A 13,129-nucleotide genomic window follows, 5' to 3' on the forward strand; every position below is an offset into this window, starting at 1 on the left:
AGGGGGCAGTGTGTGAAAAAGTGTACAAAGCATCAACAAAAAGCACCTTGTGAAAAGACGTTTTTCACATCACAAGAAATATTAAAATGGGTAGCAGCAAAAACAGACTGGCACTATACCTCTCTTTAAAACATGCAGGTACCTATGTTTCACTGTGAGAAATTGCACCTGCCTGGGTCTGTTAGGTGTTTTGGCTGGCATTAATTTTCCAAACCTATGACACCATCAAAGGAGACCAGTTCTAACATCTGAGAAGATTAATTTGTGCTGTGTATTTCAGACACCACTCATCCTACCTTGGAAGTCAATAGGACACTTTCAATGGACTTCAAGGTGTGTTGGTTCAGCACCTACCCTGCTGTTAAAGCAGGTCCTCATGCAACACGAGTAATTGGATCCTGCCTCTAAGCACCAGTGCTTCCAAATCCCGGTGTCTAAAGCTAGAAATCTCAGTTCTCCAGAGAAGTGTAGCTGTTCTTTGAGGATTCACCTGTCTTTGTTTGGACTAAACGGCATTCACAGAAGCACACTTTTTCTGAATACAAGCACCCAAATTCAGAATTTGGATGACAGTGCATAAAGAAATAGATTTGGAAACTTCAGTGTAAGTAAAGCTTAGTTAAAAGAAAGCAAGCGTACAAGAACCCAAAGGGAGGGTTGAGTGTTCTGAAAGGATTAGGGTTTAGCTTTTTTTTTTTCCTTTGGTAAGTATTCTGCTGGTGTGGTCCTTGTCAAATTTACTAAAGACTGTTCATTCTCTGTCATTTGTGGGAAGTTAATCTCTCTTCTTCATGATGTGGAAATGCTGTAAGAATATAATTCTTAACTCGTGACTCCACATCTCTGAAGATAAAAATAAAAATAAACTCAGATATATCAGATTAAATGTTGTGTTGGAGCTCTGTCATGTTCTTGATCAGGTAGCTGACTTAACCATTATGGCCTTGATCCAAGAAAAGAACTCCAGTGCAAAAAAAGAAGCCCACTAACACACCTAGGTGTGCTTTTGCCTATGCATAAGTCAAGCTGCAAAGCTGGAGCCCTGTAGCAATGCAAACACAAGGCCAGGTGATTGTCTCATGCACAGCCTCTTATCCAGGCTGGTTTAAACCAGTAGGGCTGTTTAGTAAAAAAAATCATGTATTCACATATGAGAAGGAGGAACTTCCAGTCTGACCTTTCACGCATCTCATGGTATGCGTATATGCTTATCAAAAATGCAATGTAATTTTGTGTTTTATAGTTTGAATCATATATAATCAGCATAATTTATGCAAGTTCCCACATGCCTGTTAGGTAGTCAGAATGATTTTCATGAGGAGAAAGTGTATATAAAGACAGATCTGAGATATCTAAATGTGTATGCGTGCAACCAGCAGGCAAGATTTACTGAGAATAACTTACTGGGGAAAAAAAGAAAAAAAAGAAAAAAAAAAGAAAAAAAAAAAAAAACTCTAGATCATGAGACATTTTACTGCAGACTACAGAACAGAAGAGGACAATTTTGTGATGTATTAATAATTAAGAGGGGTTTTTTTAATCCTTCCATCGTTTTTCCCACTTTTTTTTTCCCCCCTAAGTACAACAATTGTGCTTTGTTGGTATGGTGGAGAAGCATCACTCTATGGTTTCTGAAAGCTCCGCACTGGGAAATGGCACCAGGGCACATGGACAAGTGAAGTCTCTGAGAAACAAATGCCATCAGAGGACACAGTCTGGGTGGTGTGTGACTGCAAGGGAGGCCAGCCTTCCTGTCTATCCATCACTGCAGCCTCAGTATGGCATAACAACTCGAACCCAGCACCACGGGCAGTTTGCGGGCTGGAGAGAAAACGCTCTGGCAAATTAAACTGAAGAGCAAGGCAAGTCTCTTCTCTTTGTTTATATTACAGCTTCTTCCTTATCTCTGCTTGTGCAGCACAAGTGACAGCTACAAGATCTGGGATAGCCCCTATGTCGGAGTTGTCTTTCTCACTGACATAGAGTACATGCTCGTACGTCTAGGTGTTTTGTTCTTGCTTCCTGAGAAAAGATCTTTTTGCTGCCTGTATATTTGAAGTGTACGTGTGTATAGTCAAGACAGTCAGTGTACATTCACTGATGAAACATAAATCCCATCCTACACAGTCAATGGAAAACATCTGCAGATTTTGATTAAACTCATGCATTGCAACCAAGGTTAGGTCCAGATCTTTTTAAAGAATAGTGAAAAAGAAACAGATAGAGATGTACAGCAGAAAACAGTCACAAGTGAAAATGTCCTAGCAACTGATGTACAAGGTACATGCACAAGCAAATGCATTAGTACAGTCCAAGTTGTACATAATGAAGAAAGTACTCTGTTTTCAAAGAATTGAATTTTCAAATATTTGACAATCTATTCTTTGGAAATAGCTACTTTTCTTCTCTGAGTAAAAAAGAAGACCGCAGTGTTTGAGTTTTAGTGCTGGAATGTGACTGCATGTGAAGTATATGTTGTTATTATAGAGAGCCTTCTGATGCTTCTCTGTGTTTTTCTTTGCAAACCATAAGATGAGGGGGTGATCGCCAGTGGGAAATGAACAGTCACTGCAGTATCAGATTGGGCTGGAATCTGTCATATTTGGAAACCAGTGTGAATAGCATGGTCTTATGCCCAGGATAGGAAAGGAACATTAAAGTTCTGATTGAGCAAAATGATGCCCAGATAAGAATAGAACAAGATCACTCCAATTTTGGCATATATTTAAATATGTTTTGACATGTCACATAGCTTAAGGTTATGTATCTTCTTAAAGTTTTACTGCTGTTCTTTTTGTTATTACAAAAAAAAAAAAAAAAAAAAAAACTACAGTGAAAAAAATACGTATGTCTGGATATTTGTGAATTGCTAAGAACTCACTGATATATTAGTGGAAACTCAGAAAAGCTAGTTTTACAAAGATGCCAATCTTAGGACTTCAGTCACTTGTAAATAAGCGTATGACTTTTACTTGCAAGGAATTCCAAACAATGACACGCAGCACACTCCTGAATGCACCACACAAACAAGTCCTGACATAATTTATTTCAGGTCAATACACTAAACATCTTTTTACTGATACCAGATTTGAGCTAAGATAATATTTGTTAGTACAAGGAGAGGTCAGGATGGTTTCGTCTAAAAAAAATAATTCCACTTGTTTGAGGTACAGTTCCTTCAAAAGAGATTGATAATACATATTTGCTTTCCCCAACCCCCCCTCCCAAAGTGACAAATTACAAACTCATTTAATCAAAGCAGAAGTTAGGGTCACCTTGACACATATTTTTCTGTCAGTCCTGTCAACAGATGCTGTATGTAGAGTGACTGCAGAACACTGGGTGATCCACAGTGCAGGTCAGAGATGAGCTCTGTACACCAAATTCCCTATATGGTGCTGGCTGCTGAAGTGATTGATTAGTCTTTGTGATCTTGTCATGCAATAGACTTTCCAGTCAGGGCTAACCTTTCTTATAAGGAAACCACAGCTTTAGCAATAATGGTTGAGCACTTACCTCTTTATATGCTTTATGTGAACCTATTGATTTGAGGCATACATGACCTTCTCTGCTTGAAACAAGGGATACCATATCCAAACTAAGAAGTCTGCAAGTTTTTCTTGGAAAGCTGAATTCAGAGCACATTTTATATTAGGCACTAACATGGCCAGAATTGTTCCTGAGTTTGCCTTCACTGTCTTACATAAGCATGATGCATAGAAATGCTTTACATCAGGTTTTATCCCCAAAAAACACATGACATGAGCCTACAGCACAACACAGTTTGATCACCAATTAAATACATCCATTAACCTCAAACCACAAGCCGGGAACTTAAAAGATGCTAGAAAGCACCCCAGCAAGTTAAATATCTCTTCTTAGCCTAATCCAGCATTCTCAGTACAACTGGCCTCGCCAGACAGAACTTCTAAGGGTTTTCAGGAATACAGGAACAAGCTGTTCTCTACAGCCTAGGGCCTTGTGCTGTCTCTCTCAGCTGCTGTCATATATGAAATGATAATACAACCTTTCAAAACTTTTTCATGTATTTTGGGAGATCCATAGGTACTACCCTAAAATGTTACAAAACTTATTTTCAGTTGACAGGAACCGTTTTCATACTTCTCAAAGAAAAATCCTGCAACAAAAAACACATGGAACTCAGTTCACCTTTAATTGCTATTTTTTTCCTCTCATGTAGAGGTCTTTATTTTTCTTCCCACATATAAAAGGCCAGAAACAACGACAAGTATAGTGGAGTCTTGATTTCTTGTTAGCTATCTCAACCAATTCCTCTTCATCTGAAAGACAATTATCCGCAATGCAGAGCTCCTGCAATGTACTGGAGATGCCTTTTCTCAGTGCCATTTTGAATTACTTTTTTTTTTTTTTTCAAAGCTTTTGGTTGCAGAGGGCTTAGAAATAGAAAGTAATTTGTGGAAGACAAGACAAGGGATGATCTAACTTCTTGTAAGAGTCCATGCTTTTGCAGTATTGCCTCAAAGTTTGCTGAGGATGGACAAGTCCAAGCAAGTCCTGGGCAAGGGTTGAAAAATCCTTTGTCTGAGGGACACAGATAGACAAGGCCAGGGGCAACAAGAGAGAGATAAGCTGCAGATGAATGGCCTTGAAGTGATCTTTTGTGTGGGTTTATCTCAAGGAAGATGGCCTTCTCAGGGGGTGCTGCACATGACTCTTACCCAAGACCCAGGAATGTTACATAGGCAGGAGAAAGAAGGATAAAGGAGGGATCAGCAACCATGAAGTTAGGTTTTCTGACATCACATTCCTCACAACCTGATACCTGCATGCTGAAGAAGATGCCTGCATGCTGAAGAACAAGAAAGGTGTCTGCCATCCGAAGCTCACTACAGACATCCTGCTTGCTGATGGACTCTCCTGGACCTGCTAGCTCAATCCTGCTGCCTGCATCTGGACATGGCCTGCAGCTTCTTCCTGCTACCTGCTTGCTACCCAAGGCATGCCATGCTGCTGCTGCTCTCCCTTCCTGCGCTTCTGCCTCAGACCATCGGAACATCTTGCAACAGGACTGCTGCTGCATCCAGGTGGTGACTGTTTTACACAATTCTTACTTTCTTCCTACCTTTCTTATCGCTCACTTTCCCCTCCCCATTACCTTAATTCTCAGTAGTCGCCACTCTCCCTTCCCCATCTTCTCAGTTGATTATTGTCATGGTTTTGTAATTTTTGCTATTGGTATTCCACATCTTAACATCATGTAGAGCACAGAGAAGAACTACACGTCCCAGAGGACCTCACGGTCAGAGAGGAAGATACGTCACGGAAGTGACTGGATCTCTGTCTTACTGCCTGACAGCGGGTGTGGGTGTGCTTCCAAGCCATGGCGCCTTACATTTCAAAGTAGGCTTCTTGGTCTTCGGAAACTTCTCTCTCTCTCTCTCTCTCTCTCTTATTTTACTTGATTTATTAGCCTCAATTTCAGTTAGATTGTAATTAGTAAAATAAGTTTTCATCCTTAGATCATTGCTGCTTCTCTGTTTGTTTCCTTGAACCCAGCTCCCATCTCCCTACCCCTTTCCCTTTTTCCCTTCCTATCTGTCAGGGGCCAGGGGGCCACAGGCCTACTGCCCCTGCCCCCCTCCCCATCACAGACATTGACTGATCAGTTATTATTACTTGTAATAAACTGGTAGACCAACATTTGAACTGTTGTTTCTTAATCTCACGTTGGGTGTAATATATCAAAGAACCTTGCCTCCCTCCTATAAATTGGAGCGAGACACTTCTGCACTGTTCTGCTTCATGAAGGGGTGGAGAGGATGAAGGACGACATAGAGCACAGATCCTGTTTCCATCCTTCTGAGAGAGGTTAATTCTGGCATGCGAATTCACACCCTAATCATTGAATATTACAGGAGAGTGGACTAATGACAATATTGCTTTATCCTCTTGACATTTTTAGGAGTACTCTGGAAGCAGAACCAGTTTCATCAAGTTTGTTGTTTGAGACGCGCTTATCCTAAAATATCCTTGTTTGCACAGAGAAAAATAAAGCTGATGCCACCACATAGGCGTAAATTATATTTTCCACTCCCGGAATCAAGGATGAAAACGTAGCTACATTTTTCTAGACAGAAAGAAAATAAAACAAAATACGTCTTTCATTAAAAAAGCTACCTGCTACAAATTGCTCACATATGGAATCCTTCCACAATATCTTTCTTTACTTGAAAATGTTTTAGAGGCAAAGACAGATTTTTGAAAAAGTCTACAGGGATAAAAACATATAAAGTAACCTAATTTTACAGTGTCTGGGGAAATCCTCAGCCCTGAGTTGATGTCTGTCTCTGCTCTGCTGGAACGCAGATCTGTACACGTCTCCCCGAAGCTGACATCCAACCCCATGTCTCCAGAAATGCACACAGCTGTCTCCCATGCTGATGCTGGTTTATGACTTGGGGATTAGGACCGATCCTCTGACATCTTGGGTGAATGACTGAACAACCAGATTATGCAAAGCCAGGCAGTATTCCCAAATCATCCCGCCCTCTCCTTTTCTGTTCCCACTAGTAAAGGTGTTCTTTCAGAGAAATGGCCCTGGGACAAGGGAAGAAAAGCAAAGTGAGAGGTGACTGCACACTTGGCTCCTGGAGACACTCTCAGACCTGTTCACACCTCTTCCTTCCAAAGCAGTATTACCAAGTTGTTCTTGTAGATGAGGATATGCTTTGGTCTATAGCATGACTTTTTGAAATTCTAATCCTGGAAACATTTAATCAGTTACATGCACTTATGGATATGTTAATAAAGGAGGACTGATAAAGCACCAGGTAATAAATCAACCAAAGAGTTTGAGAAATCTTTCTGATGCTTCACTGCAATGTAAGTGGGGAAGATTCAACCCTGGCATCCACATGGAAGCAGAACTTGCTGCAGATGTGTCACTGTTTTGGGGGTGAAAGACTGAAAGCAGAGTCAAAAAATCCCTTCTCTGCAGTCCCACGTCTTTGCTTCAGAGGACATTCAGCAGGAAGCATATGAGTTTGACAGCGCTGTTCTGTCAGAATACCTGAGCTCAACATCCATTGTGACCTGACATATCTAACTGCATGTACGAAAATCTCTTCCTTATTCTTGTCAGGGAAAAAAAAAAAAAAAAGAAAAACACAATTTTTTTTACTTCCCTAGGAAAGTGCAGGAAAGCATGTGTTCCAGGTAGCTAAAAAGGCAGAAAACTGTGAAGTGTTTAAAAGTTCTGACCTAAAACTTTTACATTAAGTGTGTTGTGACCTATAAGTCTTTATGCTTTCTTGCTCTTTCCTCTAATTTACTTTACTTAGCATAATACTTCCTTTGATAAAATAAATGTCTTGCAGGCTAAAAGTTAACTTGAGGGCAAATGAGAAAGACCATCTCTTTCTCTTAAGTTTGAGTGAGACTGTTTGTTATTTTGCTGTCTTTTCATTGAGCTGCTATTTTGCTTTGTTGATTTCACATGTGGAGCACCACCAGCATTCCCTCAATTATACAGACTTCTCTTAGCTGAAGGTGCTTCAGCGGTTCCATTGCTGCATGTGAAGCTTGTTAATCAGTGGATTCACTACATGCTCCAGGCCAAAGGACAAATGTACTCTTTTATATGAAAAGTCAGTTGTCTACAATAGAATGAATTTCACATGCACACACACTAGAAATCAACACAAAACTGGGATCACCAGGGGGAAAAAAAAAAAAAAAAAAAAAGTTAATTTCTTTGTTCACCTTTTTCTACGGGACTAATCCATCCTCAGCACATCTCTACTAACTTTTAAGGGACTACATCATAAATAAAACCATCCCACATGGTGCTGTGCAAGCATAGAAGCAGCTAGAATTGCACCTGACCCCAACTAGGCTGAAGGAATAAGTCTGACAGTGCTTCATCATATCAAAACTCGCTGCATTAGTCAGAGTAAAGACACAAATATTCTTTAAGACTTTATCCATGGGTGAGAAATTTTTTCTTTTTTATTTACAGGTCTTGTCTCTTTAATTAAAGGTAGGTGAGTTCACTTCTTAGGTGAGTTGCTCAGGTGGCAAAATGTGTATTTGCTTTCTCAGATTTATATTCCTACAACTTCAAACTTGCTCCATGAAAATAATGAACGTGGATCTAAAATGGAATAAGTAATTGCTTGATAGCTTCTTGCTTTGTCTTTAAAGTGCTGTGCAGCTGCTGATGTATGTTTGTGCTGGCATCGCAGAGTGGAGCCCTGGGAATAGGGAATCTGATTTCAGAGAAACAAGAGTCAGCTTCAAAGAAGTGAGCAACTCTCCCCAGCTGATAGAACTTTTTCTGAAGGAAAACAACAATGTAGTAAGAAACACACCAGCAATATCTCCTGTTACTCCTCTGCAATCCTTTTCAAAACTTTCTTCTCATTTATCTGATTATGCACTTCCGTTTCTAAAATCTCCCTTGTGGTAGTTTTACCTTTTCTGTTAGTTTAGGTGTTTGACTGTAGATTTCAGTGTGAGACCATATTACTTCAAAGCACATTATATTGGTTATTAAAGTGGGGGCGGGGGGACGAAGAACCTCCTGTAATTGCAATATATCCTTAGAGGTCTCTCCAGATTGGGAAACCAATTTGTGATCTAACGGACAACACTGCATTTTAATACAGGTTAAAATGTTATTACCTTCTAATAATGAGCTAGTCCGGAGTTATTGTTCACTGATGCTGGGGTATTTAAATATCAGAGCTAATCTAGTTTGGCTATACATAGACAGGAATTAGATCACTGAAATACTTTGGGCACTGAAGTTGATGTGTGACTTTTCAAGAAAAGCCTGAAAAATGTGAGACCATGTTGAAAACATTACATGTCTTAGAACATAATTTTTTAAATAAAAAAAGAAATAAATAAGCAGCCATTGGAGGTCCCAATCCTCCTCCTGTTCCATCTACTACTGATTTGGACATTTACTTTAAGGGGAGTAAGTAAAAAATTTCAGCTTTGTAGATCTAGCCATTCCTGTGGAGTAGATTTCTGAACTGAACTGAACAAAATCGACATACTCACACTAGTTATGCCATTCTGATTTACACCAGCCCAATAACTGTTTCTGAGGAGACCTCCCAGTGCGCATTATTGACGTACGATAACATCTTTGCCTTTTGGCTGTGGAAGAATTTTCTTTTTTCTCTTAACTTTCCAAGCACAGTTTCCTGACACTAATAGATTGGGATATTTCCATGGGAAGGCTCTGTGAAAGTTGTTCCTTGAACAGGGAGAGAACAACACTGGTTTGTTTAGCTATTCTTAGTGTATGATGGATGAAATGTCAGAAATAATTCCACAGGCTGCTTCTGTCTAATCCCAGGGGACAAATGCCTGCATTTGAAATCCCACTGCAGGTTTAATTTGCCAAAATGAATCCCTATTGCAACACCTTTTGTTACTTTTTCGACCAACAATACAGTAATGCTGATAAATTTTAAACCAGGAGCAAACTGAGCCTGGAATTATTAAATATCACTCACAACTAAAGTTAGTTGTTAAATTTGAATTGGTAGGAATTGCTTTAACAAGGAGATACATTCTTTAGTCTCCTCCACTTGAGATATGTAACATCTCTGGACTGCAAAAATTTTAGGAGGTCCCAGGGACCTTCTGGAGCCCACTTGATAATAAAGTCATCCAGATATACCTACAGGTCGTGGGATTGGTTCTCTGAACTGAGGAACATGAGACAGCGCTATGGCACCTAGGTGAGACTTCCAAAGATTTCACAGCATTGAAACATGTTCAGCAGAAACCTGAAAACTAGGAGGTCTTCGCACTATCACTGAATTTGAAGGAATAAGGCCATATTAAGGAGCAAGAACAAAATGTTCCTCAGTGATGGAAAAAGATAGATGGCTCTCTGCATGGGGGATGAACCAAAAATAGTCTTAAAAGAAAAGATAAATTCAAGTGCAGTTCTCATTCTACATTTGTTTATGGGGAGTCTACCATAAGCAGTAACCAACTACTGCCCTTGCATTACATAAGTTTTAGTCTTCTCTAAATTTCTAAATCCTCATTCAAACTAAAAACAGTTATAAAACCTCGACAGCTATTTTCAGATCTGCTGATATTAGCTTTTTATTCTAACAGTGTCTGAGTCCACAAAAAGGGAGGACACTGTTTATAAAACCATCCCTCATATTCAGAAATAATCTCTGATTTTCCAAGTGTTTTGTGTATCTCTGCCTCACTGAATGAAAAAATAGAGTAGCTTTGCCTCAGTCTGTATGAATATACACATGGACAACTGTCCATTTCTTTCACCACAATATGGGTACTCCATATATATAACTGCTCTATAAAGACCATCGCTATGACCTCACTTTTACTCCAGTTAATATGCTGAAGGTAGGAAGTCAAACCCTGCTGTGGTTTGCTTTCTATTGAAATGGGTCTAAGATCTTTCTCCGTGTATCTCAAGCAGATAGGTGGTCAGACTGGGCTTCTCTCTGTTTACTGAGGCTGAATTTCTCACAAGTTGTAAAAACACTGAAATTAAGAGGTGTACAAATATCATATAGGTTTGTAAAGTCACTGTTCTGTGTAAGTATACAGGTTAATTCCCAGGAGTAGCAGTAGTATAAAAGTATGCATTCTATTTTAGCTATTCTGTTGATAATTTAGTTTGGGGTTTGTTTTTTGGAGGAAAGAAGTGAGGTTGGTTGTACATACCATGTGTAAAGTTCCTTGATTAAGAGAGGCACTTCACAAGATCCTCAGTGAGATGGAAGTTGGTACATATGATTCATTTGGTATTAAGAAGCAAGCTATTCCATAAAAGAGTTTGAGATCGTGGTAGCTTATGGATATTTTCATTATGCATATAGATATCTAATCCTTTTTGAATCCTACTAATCTTTTGACTTAAGTTATACCTAATAGCAGTGAGTTCACCAGGTTAATTACAGCTTTTTGTTGTTGTTGTTGTTTAAAGAAAAAAGGAAAAAATGTTTGCTTTGATTAGGTGTTTTTCCCTATGGCTTTAGTGAACTTTATTTTCTTGAGTGGATAAACAGAAGAACCTATTTTACTTTCTTGTTTCCATTTATTATCTTGAATAGTGCTGCTATACTCCCTTACACTCATCTCTCCATATACAAATCATCATTCAAATAAAAATATATACATTTCATTCTTTATTGCAAGGTGTGGCCTATGTATTTCCAGTTATCAGATGGTGATGAAACTGCACCATTGTGTCTCCTCAGCTCATGTTTACATGAAACAGTCTTTAAATAAAAGGCAGAAACAATCCTGGGAGCAGGGAGTGGAACCAAAAGGGTGCCAGAGGCCCTGGAGCCATCCTCCCTTTCATGTTTGGTCACTGGCCCTGTGAATCCTAAATCCTCTCCTTGACCACAGTCATTTTCCTGAAGGGTGTGAAACATGGGCTTGTGTCGCCTGAGGCAGAAGGGAAATGGGACCCATGTGTCCCTCTTCCTGTGTAACTCCTCTGACAATGGGCTATTACACTGCAAGAGGGGAGCAGATACTTTCTGTCTCCTCTTCCAGAAGTATTTTAACAGAAAACAGTAATCTCTGCTCAGTTGTTTTGGAAACAAACAGAAAGGGGTATAAGATCTACATGGATACAAATGTTGGGCTACCAAGTCATTAAGTCCCTTTGCCAGCTGAACTGAACCCAGCTGAGGCACGTGTTGCTTATCCAGCAGTTGGAATTTCCAGTCTCAAAGGCACTTCTGGCTGGAACCATTGTGGCATCCCCAGATGTCAGCAACCCGTGGGCTGCCTCTCCCACACACCTGATGGACTGCACCGATTCCTGGACATCCCTCTCTTTCAATGATGGTAGAAGCAGCCAGGCTGCCAAACATTCAAATTTATGAAATAATGTAAAATCCCACTTAGATGATTCTGCAGGTTCCCAAGCAGAGGAGAAAGTCAAATCCTCAAAATCAGATTTTAGTCTCCAACAAGGAAATACAGAGCTGACTTTCTGGTTTTGTATTATTATCGTAATGCGGTTTCGGTGCCATCTGAGTGTTTTCTGCTTGCACAGCAAACACTGTGGTTAACTTTGCCTTACCATGTAGCATCTTAGCAGGAACATGTTTTTCCTCCTTTATTTGGCATGTAGGAATCAATAGTAATGATTTGCGATTCTTCACTACTTATCACTAAATATCACAGTGTATATTTTGTTAAAGCAATGGCATTACAGGTCTTACCATCTCATTCCTTGCTGCTTGTGTCATAAGCTGTTGTAGCAGTTTCACTGAAAACGTATAGAGCAGCAGCAGGAAAAAACCTTTCAAACCATATCAGAACACTACCACAAGGCCATGGTAAATTTCTAGCAAAGGCTATCAGTGTTTCTGGTGAACTGCAGAATTGCTTAGAAATTGTTTTCCTCACAAGTGTATCTCTACATAGACCAAGAGAACTGGCTCTGGCTGAATATTTATTTAGCTTTGTCTGGTTTTGCTGAGTTCCCTTTTTTTTTTTTTTTTTTTTTTTCCTGGTTCTGTTCATGAGTTTAGTTTGAATTAGTGTGCTTAAAATGATTGTCTGTATCCTAACCTGACTAAGATCAAAGCGCAGTTTGATGATGACTTAGAGGAACTTTGTGGTGACATTTGAGGAACAGTTTTACCTTTGTGCCTGTTACTCATACTGCTGGCTGGGTGAGGTGGGCAATGCTGGTATCTGCAGGCTTCTCCTTTTGGTCAGCACAGTCATACTTGTCTTGGGATCCACATGATAATTTGTGAATCGAATGGCCTCTTTCCCTGCGTGAAAAGCAAAATACAGGCTTGTTGTTCAGTGAAGAAATTGCTGATCATAAGTTCAGTGTTTACATATTAGATCTCCACTGCCCCTCTTTTTTTTTTCCAATTACTCTTTTTCCACAAGTATAAGTCCTTTCATCACAATGACTGATAGTAATGCACATTAGAAGTAAAGATGTGAGGAAATAAGTGTTAGATAGTTTGTTTTTAGTTTGCCATCGCTCTTTTGTCTCCAAAGTCCCTTTCACATGCTTAATAACTACCACCTTGTCTGAGGACTGTCTCAAGCACACAGCTAGCATGCATGCCAGAGCCAGAACAGCAACTTGAGAAGCACCTAAGTC

At 39.7% G+C, this 13,129-nt stretch overlaps 1 long non-coding RNA gene across 3 annotated transcripts in view; it reads right to left on the bottom strand.

The window, feature by feature from the left end:
- The window catches only part of LOC140264085 (uncharacterized), a 64,864-nt gene that overhangs the window by 25,371 nt on the left and 26,364 nt on the right, over window positions 1–13,129 (bottom strand). For all 3 annotated transcript variants that reach the window (XR_011906000.1, XR_011905998.1, XR_011905999.1), the window contains exon 6: window positions 12,650–12,785. This is a non-coding gene — a long non-coding RNA (uncharacterized lncRNA). The remainder of the gene's footprint in view (window positions 1–12,649; window positions 12,786–13,129) is intronic.

The sequence above is a fragment of the Excalfactoria chinensis genome, chromosome Z (assembly GCF_039878825.1).
Source record: "Excalfactoria chinensis isolate bCotChi1 chromosome Z, bCotChi1.hap2, whole genome shotgun sequence".
Taxonomy (NCBI): Eukaryota; Metazoa; Chordata; class Aves; order Galliformes; family Phasianidae; genus Excalfactoria; species Excalfactoria chinensis.